The sequence below is a fragment of the Rhamphochromis longiceps genome, linkage group LG16 (genome assembly GCF_057381845.1).
Source record: "Rhamphochromis longiceps isolate RC_006_pf linkage group LG16, R_longiceps_female_GT1.1, whole genome shotgun sequence".
Taxonomy (NCBI): domain Eukaryota; kingdom Metazoa; phylum Chordata; class Actinopteri; order Cichliformes; family Cichlidae; genus Rhamphochromis; species Rhamphochromis longiceps.
In genome coordinates this window covers 34,729,862-34,741,590 of record NC_140572.1, presented here as the reverse complement: position 1 = coordinate 34,741,590, position 11,729 = coordinate 34,729,862, and the positions used below count along the sequence as shown (strand labels likewise).

The 11,729-nt window shown below is 43.5% G+C and overlaps 1 long non-coding RNA gene across 1 annotated transcript; it reads right to left on the bottom strand.

Annotated features, from left to right (window-relative positions):
* Positions 1 to 10,573: 10,573 nt before the first annotated feature.
* On the bottom strand, positions 10,574 to 11,426 carry LOC146651554 (uncharacterized). The gene is made up of 3 exons (XR_014907952.1): positions 11,358 to 11,426; positions 11,286 to 11,318; positions 10,574 to 11,246 (listed from the first exon to the last, which is right to left on the bottom strand). It is a non-coding gene; the product is annotated as an uncharacterized LOC146651554 (long non-coding RNA).
* Positions 11,427 to 11,729: the final 303 nt, after the last annotated feature.

Below are 11,729 nucleotides of genomic sequence, written 5' to 3'. Positions count from 1 at the left end.
ATAAAATAAGACTCTTTTGTTGCTTTTAGTGTCATGCTGAGTGTTGGACTTGGCAGGCACATGCAGGACTGCTTTACATCTGTGTCCAATATTGTACTTCCTTTGAATAACAACTACGCTCTCGCTTCCTGCCACAAATATGATTGTCGATGGCAAATGTTGAAAAGACTTTCTCATCATTGCATAAATCCCTTAGGTCACGCCATATTTGCGCTGGCCCTTCAATCTGAGGCCAAGCCACACTCAGAAACATCTGAGGTTTTGGAAATTATTTGTTTGCTGCATCACAGCAAATAAAGAGCAATACATGTAGATGTGCTTTACCTGGAAACACGAACTCCAGTGTAAGTTAATCACTAAAGAAAAACTGAATCTTTTACATAATTTGTTTATGGATGATATTAATTAACAGCAGATGGGTTTCAGGCAGTTGTGCTAACCTTCCATACTTGCATTTAGTGTTTTGCACATTTATCTGAATGTAGTCTCAAAACTGAGACAGGCCTTAAAAAACAAAACCTACACATAAATGCCTGAAAATGCAGCTCTTCTGATGGCTCCAGAAACCATTCTATCCAGTTTCTTAAAATGGAGTGGTGGTGGTGAAGTATCCCACATGTTACTTATGCATAAAGACAGACATACCTGCAACCAATTTAGAATTACCAGTTAATCTAACATGCATGACTTTGGAGTGTGGGAGCACCTGGAGAGAACCCACAGAGGCACGTGGAGAGCATGCAAACTCTATGCAGAGGCGCTTATCAGTCATCCAATACAAACCTAATACCTTGTAGGTGTGAGGTGATAGTACTAACTGCTGCACCGCCTTGCCAGTCTAACCCCATACATTCCCAATTTTAAATGCCCAACTTTACAGCTCTAAAATCCACAATTTATGGCCAGGTATAAAAAGAACAACTTTGCAACATGTAAACTGGATACTAGTTGTGGCCCATCCGTCCCATCCAAATCTGATATATTCTTGACGTAGAAAAACTAATATGGCAGCAGCTATCACTGAGGCTGCATATGTTCATCTTCGGGGCAATCGTGGCTCAAGAGTTGGGCGTTCGCCTTGTAATCGGAAGGTTGGATAGTCTCGGTCGTTGTGTCCTTGGGCAAGACACTTCACCCGTTGCCTACTGGTGGTGGTCAGAGGGGCCGATGGCACCAGTGTCCGGCAGCCTCGCCTCTGTCAGTGCGCCCCAGGGTGGCTGTGGCTACAATGTAGCTTGCCATCACCAGTGTGTGAATGGGTGGATGACTGGATATGTAAAGCGCTTTGGGGTCCTTAGGGACTAGTAAAAGCGCTATATAAATACAGGCCATTTACCATTTACCATTCTATACAAGGTCCATGCACACTATGCTAGAATATATAGCATGCTACACTGATATGTAATATCCAAAATGAGACACTGTTATTTATACAGTCAGTCCTTGGACGGTATTAAGTGAGACAGCTAAGGAACTAACTGGTCATAGTCATCTACAAAAATCTTTGATCTAATTTCATAAAGAGTTGTTTTCTTCATTTTCTATTTTAAAGAAAATTGACCAAAATGTTGCTATCTTTTAATTTTTAAAGCCCATCTGTTATCTTTAATCCACATTATTTGACGGATACAAAAAGATGTCAAGTATCAGGCGGAAAACCACAAGATAAGATTTATATCAAGAACCATACAGTGCTTTATATTATGTAAATTGAGACCTTTCCAAGGCATCGGCATGAGGCAATGTCTTGCTTGTATTGATTTCTTATATCTACGGCACTACCCTGAACTCATTCTGTTCCCTGAGGGAAGAACACAATTTGTATGCATGGAAATTCTGTTCCATATGTATGAGTCCAATCGGGACATTGCCCACTCAACACTTTTTTTTTTATGTTTTGGCAAGATAGACATTTTTAATATTGTAGTTTTTAGGACTCTATAATGGTATAATGGAAAAATGAAACCATTATATTTATTATATACATTATTGTTGTTTATGTTGCTTTTTACAGCATTGTCAGTAGCGCTGCTTTATATGGCGCCTCGTGTGTGTGTGTGTGTGTGTGTGTGTGTGTGTGCGCGCGCGCGCACCTGATAACTTGCAGGCAGTGCTACTGGATTGGCTAAAGTGATTGCAGAGGTTGATTGACAGCCATTACCACAGGTAGGCTTCACATTTTCTTTCCAGCAGAGCCTCGTCGGGTTTGGTGTCATGCAGCCCAACAGAAAGTGTTTCACTTGTTGGCAGATAACAGTCCTGTTGCAGGGTAAACACAGGTATTATCAACATTAATTATGGCTCTGTTTAATATTGGTGGGCCATTGCATTTGTATTGTGCACGCTAAAATGCCGGAAGGTCTATAACACACTACATAAAACATGGCCATAATTAACTTCTTTGATAAAGCATTCTCACTCACACAGTATTTGGTCACATTTCAATACACCATGTACCCAACCTAGTGTTTCCTGTGGTGTTATATGTTCTGAAGGGATATATTTGACCTTAAACCATGAGCTGAGGTGATGCTCTTCATTACTGAAACATATGTAATTATACCATTCACTTCTTCATTTTCCTACACATGTAGATTTTTGTCCGTTATTCCTCCAAACTGGGCAAAAAAGTAATTCAAAAAGACATAACCTCTTACACATCACAGGTCATCATCACCCCCACCTAAATGCCTTTTCAGGAATCTTTAAAACACACTTTTACTGCCTTAGTAATCATCAACATTTGTGTTTTGCTTTTCTTTAGACTATTTTTTTTCTTCATCTTATGAGAACAATCAAAAGACGTCATGACTTTAACATATTTTACTAGCAAATTTTCAGCTGAGGACTTTGGCCATTAGAGGTAGTTCAGGCATCTGACCAGGATACCAGCCTGGCGCCTCATCGGTTTGGTGTTTTTGGTCATGTTCACTGGAGAGATTACATTCCTCGGCTGGCCTGGAAGGCTTCAGTGTAGGATGGATGGATGTTTGGGTGGATTCAACACTTCAATCAAAATGCACACACATGTAAAGCAATGAACAAAACAGGAATTTGGAGTGTGTAATACAACTGCATATAATATATTGCATTTGATTGGACAATGCGGTTTGCCACAAGTTATTCACAAATATATTTTGGTAAATCTTGTTTTAATTATGAGTCATGCAAAATTAAGCATAAGAATCACAATTACATTTGCAGTGTTTCTGCCTGTGGTATTGGACAGAGATGGGGGAATAACGTGCTACAAAACTCCACACCTTAACTCTTAACTGCGGGTCAGTGCCAACCCCCCCAGGCTATCGTGCAACACCTCTTTCTCTCAGTATGATTTTTTGTTGTTAAAATAGCAAATTTAGAAAGGACAAGAAGCCTTTTTTTTTTCTTTTTTTTTTAAGTGTTTCTCTTGCTTTTTACATAACTCAGCCTGAAGCTAAAATCTGACACAAAATGAAAGAAGCGACTTTTAGCTTGAACTTTAAATTAAACGGCTCACCCTTGGGAACAGAATAGAGAGGAGCACTTCTCCTGTTATGCTTAGATTTCATAAGGCTTGTCCCTGTGTTATCAGGTGGATGCAGCAGATAAGTTACTCTGTACGTCTTTGATATTGTTGGTTGGCACTTATTTTTCTTTGGGAGTGGCAGCATTTTTATTTTGGTCAGAAAATACTTTTATATGAAGTCAAATGGAGACCTAGAGTCTGTATTTTTGACCACGTCAGTCTTGACCTGGAATATGCCTTCCTGCAGCTCGCTCGCCTCTGTTTTCTGGGATTAAAGGACCACCAACAGCGTGCAGTCAAAAGTTGCTTTGTCTGAATTCATGTCTAGAGTCTCACCAAAATCCCATGTACGCTGACGAGCACCTGGGCGCCTACAAAGCCAGATTCCCTTCAGCGCTCCAACAGTGACATCAACAATATTGCAGCTGACAGTGCCAAGCCTCAGCTGATTTTTTTTCTCTCTATCCCTCCCTTTAAACATCAATATTGTGATGAAATAATAAAAATGCTCCTGCATCCTGACAGTTATACTGAAAGGCATCAAAAAAAAGTTTGCTTAACATTTAGACGTTTTGTGAACGATAGTCTACAAAACCCTTTTAGTAATCATTATCCCCCCCTTTCTTTTTTTTTTTTTAAATCCTACCTTCCTCTGACAGGATATTTTGTGTAAATATGCCATCTTATGAATTTGATTTTATACTTTTACACCATCCCAACTATTCAATCAAACACACTGTGGTTAAGTGGCTGCAAGGGTGAACTTCTGGAAACGAAGCCAACACAGAATTGGCAACAACTGCAGTTTCTCTATGAGCCATTTGAGGCTAATTTCAAAAAGGGAGTCAATCCACATAGACCCTCATATTAAACTTTACAGCATTAAAAAGCTTTATAACAACTCTGAGTGGGGTGAACATTTAAGTAATCCACCTGGATAAGTGACTTATGGGCATGTCCCTTTTAACCGACAAGCGTCCCAAACCAGGTGGCTGGAACTAATTGGCGTCTACTAGGCCTCATCCACTACCTTAAATCATTGTCTGGACCTGTTTGCAGTCTGATTTGGAGAATCTAATTCTAGTATTTTATTAGTCCATTACTAAGCACCAGTGTTGGGACTAACGCGTTATTAAGTAACGCGTTACAGTAACTACGTTATTATTGTGGTAACGAGCACGGTAACTAGTTATTATGCCAAAATCAGGAACGCGTTACTCGTTACTGGGATTTAGATAGGGTCGTTACTCGTTACTTCGTGTGGTGGCTATCGCGGAGCTTCCACAGATTCAGTAACATTAGCAAGTGGTGGAGGCCAGCAGGTGGATGAAGGAAAAGGGACGCAGAAGGAAAAGAGACCCGAGGCGGCCGCCGGTCCAAGTGTGAACTGAACCTCAGGTAAGAAGTTATGACCTGCAGTCTCTCTGGGTCAGATATGAACCAAGTTTAGGTGGAGTTTATTTTCGTTATTCTGACTTTTTCCGTACTGCGTGCTAGCTAGCATGACGGAGTTTCTATACAGCTGGGTGGGTGCTATGAAGTTAATGATGTTGAACTTTATTTTGTTCATAAGTTATTAGAGTTGCCAACCGTCCCGCCTGGTATTCAGAGAAAATATTACGCGTTTCTTATTGAGGTGAAAAGGAACAGTTTGTCCCGTAATTCAGCTACAATGAAAAAGACACAAAGCTGGAGTTATTCTGTGTTTACGCTGCACAGCTGCCTCTTCTTCTCTCATCCTCTCCCCCTCCCTCTCCCGTTTCTGCTTCAATCATGAAAACTGATCAATGATCAGCTGATCGGCTCTCTTGTTTGTTTATCGCTCACTTTGCGCCGAAAGAGGAAACCAGCGGATGTCGCGGTAAACAACAGCAGCACGTTTAAGCTTGATCAGCTGTTGTTAGAATTGATTTAATATTAATTTCTAGTATCAGCTGATGTTTGCTGGAGCCACAGCTGTAAACCTGCTGGTCATGATATCGGTTTGGTTATCTGGTGAGAGGGAAACATGAAGATGAAACCAGGAGATGTCCTTACTGGATCATCAGAGCTGAACAGGTGATGGAGAAACAGGTTTACCTTTTAGGTGACATGAATGAGTTGAAGGGAAGTTATCAACTGTTTCTGAGAGACAAATAACCCCAGGATCCTTTTTTAGGTAGCTGACAGCTGGTAACTGTGCAGGTGCAGATCTAGCAAAGTGTTGCCAGGGGGGCATGTAGGGCATTAAAGTCGGGCACAAAGAAATACTTTTCTTTCTTATTCTCATTTAAAATGTCTCGCTTTTAAAAAATAATTATCTGAATCTTACAACAAACGATTGATAGATTGATGCATATATACCATCAAAACAGTGAACATCACTGTCACAACAGTGTTTATTTTCATTCAAAGGCTTTATGATATTTCCTATAATGGTGGGCCGGTCTCTAGTCAAAATGCCCAGGACGATTTTTTTGTCCCAGTCCAGCCCTGTATGCAGCTCATCTGCAGTCTGGTGTTGCCTACATCTTCCTATTCAGAAGGCAGAATTTCCTTTTTTTTTTTTTTTAAATGATTTAAAAAAAAAAAAAAAAAAAAAGACACGCAAACTTAACACAGTGACTGGAACGACATAGGGAGCATAGCAACAAGGGTGATAAGAAACGTGAGACACGGGAAAAAAAAAAAAAAAAAAAAAAAAAAAAAAAAAGAAGGCAGAATTTCCGAGTTCTGAGTACAATCGAAAGCACCACGACTCCAGTTTTTGTGTTGGATGTAAAAGGCGCGCATGACGCTGTGACGTAGGCTAGAATCATGGCAGCAGTCAATGACGGTCCAGGCGTGGGATTTCTCTCATGGAGATATGCACATTATCTTTTCCTTTCTATTGGTAGGTGGCACAGTGCACTTGTGGCAAGTAAGCAAGCTAGAAGACTGGCAAAGTTATGGAAGAAACACATTAACAAGAGAATTCTGAGTAAAACCAAAGTTACTTTCCCTAGTAACTAGTTACTTTGAAAGTAACGAGTAACTTGAAGTAACTGAGTTACTTTTTAGGGGAGTAACTAGTAATGTAACTAAGTTACTATTTTAAAGTAACTTACCCAACACTGCTAAGCACTCATTAGCCAAAACATTTTTCTCTGCTTTGCAACCACATGGTGTATGACTGCAGCTTGTTAACCAGGTGTGCTAGCATTGCCTGAGAACATTTGGAGACACAGTGTTCTCAGTAGCTTTCAGTCTGCTTTCAGTCACATTCCACTCAAACAGCTAGCCTTAAAATCTCAAATTACCTTTAGAAAAGTGCATAATAACAGTCACAGTTCATCCCATATGGACCTTTAGACCTTGATTCATAGGTTATACTATATGGTATGGATTTCTGACCCTGCCTTGGATTCATTTACCTTGCTGATGGAATGACCTTTTTGTTTTCAATGGGCAATTTTTGGTTAGATGCTGCTCTGCGATGCAGTGTGTCACAGGATCTGGGTTAACTCCTGTTATATTACATTTTTATAAAATATCTTAATGTAATAAAACATGTCTTCATTCACACTCAGTAACACATGTAAGGAAATTCCAGAAAGCTGATTCTGTTCACTTTAAACATATTCAGTGGGAGAAAGACATCCAAGTGAAAATGCTACGCCCCTCTTTCTCCCACTGAAATCAGCATTCCCAATCTTTCTAAGGCAAAGATTGGATGGCGAATCAGACAGCAGTTTTAGTCAAAGAGGCTTTCTGAACATCAGGACATGATTACTCAGCACAGTAAGGCACACCTTTAGGGGATTGAATGAGTTGTGTCAAAGGCACGATCAGATAGACCAAAGTAAACCGTGCTGTCAGAAGACTGATACGTTCATAAGTATTCATTGACAGATATACAAGCAAAAGATACAGAATTTGCACTCACCGTAGGACTCCAGTCAACAAAACTCATGGGAAAAGAAGACTTGAGAAGAGATTTAGTGATCATTGCTTGTCCTCTGATATCTGCAGACAGAGAGGAAACCACACAGACACTTCACAGCAGATGACTGCATGAGTGGGGTAACGTGGAGCTAGTGGGGAGAGGGTGAAGAGTGAGGTAGGCTGACCAACAAGCCACCCTCTGATTGCATCTCTGTTGGGAAGGATTCATTCTTCAGCAGAGCCCACTGAGTTCCTTTAAAACTATGAAGACCAGAGAAAGAATGCTAATTGTTATGGACTGTGATCCACAACTTTGAATATTTTTGCACTATTGTCAGAATACTCACACTGTGATCACATTGTTAGGGTCTGCACACGCTTGGGTACTTCTCTGTTTTCTCTCTGTCTCTTTTCCCCTCCCTTCTCCCAGGTGGAGAGGTGGGCTTTTTACTCGTCTCCACCTTTCCCAGGCTTGCACTCACACACCTGCAGCACACTGTCCCAGGAGAAAGGAGTGGTTGTGGCAGTCCATCATGGTGGCAAATTGGTGGTAAACAAAATTCCAGTTTTTGTCCTCGCCTCATGTATTACACTCAGTAACTGTTCTTCCTTGTGTGTGCTTATCAGTTCCCTGCCTGAGGTTCACTGTTCGCTTCCTGGAGCATTTACCTGTGTCCCTTTAAGGAGTCTGAAGATCAACGCTGGCCATTTTCTTTTTCTGCTCTGAGTCAGTAAGCCTTTGGGGAAACAAGGACTTACCTGCCTTTCACCTTTCCGCTCACCAGCGAACCTTCTTCACCTTCCCTGGATTCCAGCCTTCCCTGCTATCCCTCCTACACCTCAAACACAGAAACTAATAAGGTCTAAGAGTCAGGTATTGCTGACCCTTGTAAATCTCAATTCCTCGCTGGCTATTAACTACCTTTCTGCAGACCCTCCCTGAGCTCAACAGTTGAGATTATTTCCAGCCCAGTTGTTCTCCTGCCAGTTGTCAATTCAGTCTATTCCCTAAAGAAATCTTGTAAACCTTTATGGTTGGTCTGAGTCGACTCCTTGCATCAAACTATTGCAAAATCATGCAGCTTCAATAAGTCATTAACAAGAAATGGGGGCAACTGTGTACATTACTCAGGAACTTCACAGCGGGAAAAAAATTATATTAAATTTGCAAAACACAACACAGAAGTACACATCCTCAGTCTATGTTTTATATGATCATATGATTTCTAATGTGTGTGTTCATTTCAGAATAAATTGTCCCAAAAGTTCACTTTGGCGGAGATGAAACTAAGGTGAATATTCCCAGAGTGCTGCATGCTGCTGCTGGATGATGATTCATGGAAAATGCTGAGGACTTGTCAGAAGTAATTTTAAAAACATTACTGCATGTCAGCCAGACACCACAGGACACCCATTTTAATCCTGACCTCACCACTCAGCCCGAACTGCTTGTTCCCTATATTGAAGCGTTATCCAATTATACACTCTATACACTCCACATGTTACCATGCCACAGTGCGCTTTACAAGGTCTGTTGAGTGTTAAACCCCAGGTCCGGTCTCACTGTGCGCTGACGCTAACAATCTCTCATGAGACTGAAGCCACTGCCCTATACCTACTCGCACTCAGTCTCCACCCTCATCTACTCAAACCTTTGTCTCCATTTCAGTCGTGCTTCATTCTCCTCCAAGTACAAAGGTAATTTTGAGCATAGCAGCAGACTGATGGCTGTCTGCTTAAGTCTAAATCGCTTCTCTCTGGCTCCTTGACAATGTGACTGTATGCTGTCAAGTGCTTTGACCTTGGGAAACATTCACTCTAGATCCCGAAGTAATTTGTCAAAGTGTTGACAGTAACTGCCTGCAGATAAAAATGTGGGGTCTTCATAGTTGCTGGTTGAATGACTGAACTCAGAAAGGTATCGCACATAAGACGGAATTAAATGTGTTTCATTTAAAATAAGTTTTTCATCTCCTACAGCAAATTCTTCACTTGTCCCTCAGACATTGGAGTTTCTTCTGTTGCAAAGTATTATGTTTGAAAGCAAATTTTTGGCTTGTTTGTATTTTTAAGAGCAACGGGGGAGCTATAGCTGTAACTCAGCAGTAGCAGTCTGACAGGGTCGATGCCTCGAGTGACTCTCCAAATGCAGTCCACACTTTTTATGCGGACCCTGGACTTATTTTTCCTTTTTGATACTGACTGAAAGACTCAAATTATGCACAAGTGTTTTTGACCTGTCAAAGTCATACAAACGTGCAGTCTATTCTTAAAACCTGAATATTTTAGTGTAAGATTTATACCTACTGAGCCACTGATCTCCTAACAGCCTGTTATGCTGTTTTATTGTCATGGTCCTGGGTCGTTGACCCAGCGTTTTGTGTTTTGTGATTATTTCCCTCTGTTCTAGTTATTCTGTGTCCTCCCCCCTTGTGTCCGGTTCGGGTTCTAGATTTCCTGTTTTGTTCTGAAAGTCTGTGTCTGTTGTCATTGTGTTCAGCTTGTGTCCTCCAGTCATCATGTGTATTCAGATCAGCTGTTCTTCCCTCCTGTGTGCGATTACCCGATTACCTTGTGTGTGTGTGTGTGTGTGTGTGTGTATATATAGTGGGTGTCGGTCTGTGTTCGTTGTCGGCTCGTCTGTGTTTCTTGGTATCCTGGTCCTTGGTCTGCGTCTCTCTGCTCCGCTCTCCGTTTTGTAAGATTTCAGGTTTGCTCTTTAGTTTCTCTCAGTTTAGGTTTGTCATTACTCATGCTTCATTGCCTGTTTTTGCCACTGCCACCGTGTAAATAAACTTCACTCGTATCATCAGTTTGCTGCATTTTGGGTCCTCCTTTTCCTCCACTCCACACGGCTCACTCCGCCAGCCGTGACAGTACGAGCCGACCAAACATGGACCCAGCGGCATCCGCACCTCCCGAGGAGCTTCGGGAGGAACTAATTGACTCTGTTTCCAGGTTGGTTAACCTATGGCTCGAGCATGAGGGGGAAGAGTGTCTCCGCGCTGTAGAAGCCAGGCTACAGCAGCTCATCTCTGCTCACTCCTGGCTGCTGGACTCTCTTCACCCGCTCGCACAGGACTTCATACTCAACGAACTGCACCTTCACCCACCAGCCGCTACCGCTTCCCAACTCAGCCCGGCGGCGAAGATTTTGCCCGGCCCGCCGGAGGTTTTGCCCGGGAGGAAGCGACGATCGCGCCGTCGGCGCATCACCCCACAGCCGAAGACTAGGACTTTGGAACTGCCAGCTGTGGTGAGTGAAAAGGACCCTTTTTCTGTTTTGGACTGTGTGTCTGTTTATTCCGGGGCTGTGTTTTTTGAGTCGGCTGCCCTGCCGGTAGCTCAGTTAGCTGCCCAGCAGCCACTAGCTCAGTTAGCCACTCAACCGTCACCCCCATTACAGTCACAGCCAGACCTATTAGACACTTGGTTACAATCCATAGCTCAGTCAATAGCTCAGTTGACAAGAGACTCATCCGCCTTATTATCACCTATTCAGCCATCGTTGTCACCAACTCCTCCTGCACAACAAGTTAAGTCCATCCAACCCGGAAAGAACTATTTTTCACCTGTTCATGTCAAGCAGAGAGACACACCACATAATATTGTAATCAGTCCTCAAAAGCTGGCCAGCCCAGAGACTGTGACACACTCCAGGGCCTCCCCAGAGGCTGGGTCCCAGCCCCCGGCCGACTCTGGACCCCTGGAGATTAAGAAGCCAGCTGAGGACTGTATCCGGCTGTCGCTGCCCGAGCTGGGTCAATGCTCTGTGCAGCTGCAGTCTGCCTTGTGTTTGCCAGAGGCCCGTGTGCCTGCTGGTTCTGACCCGTACCTGCCAGAGGCCCGTGTGCCTGCTGGTTCTGACCCGTACCTGCCAGAGGCCCGTGCGCCTGCTGGTTCTGAACTGTGCCTGCCAGAGGCCCGTGCGCCTACTGGTTCTGACCTGTGTGTTCCAGGGGCCCCGGTGCCCACTGGTCCAGAGACTGTTTTCGCTGGGGGGCCCGAGGAGCCCGTCCAGCCTCCTGCCTCGTCAGCTGGGGGGCCCGAGGAGCCCGCCCAGCTTCCTGTCTCGCCAGCTGGATGGCCCGAGGAGCCTGTCCAGCCTCAAGACTCATCGGCTGGAGGTTCAGGAGAACCTAGCCAGCCTCCTGTCTCGTCAGCTGGGGGGCCCGAGGAGCCCGTCCAGCCTCAAGACTCGTCAGCTGGAGGTTCAGGAGAACCTAGCCAGCCTCCTGCCTCGTCAGCTGGAGGGCCCGAGGAGCCCGTCCAGCTGCCAACTGCAGCCTCATCATCCTCGCCAGCTGCAGCTTCATCC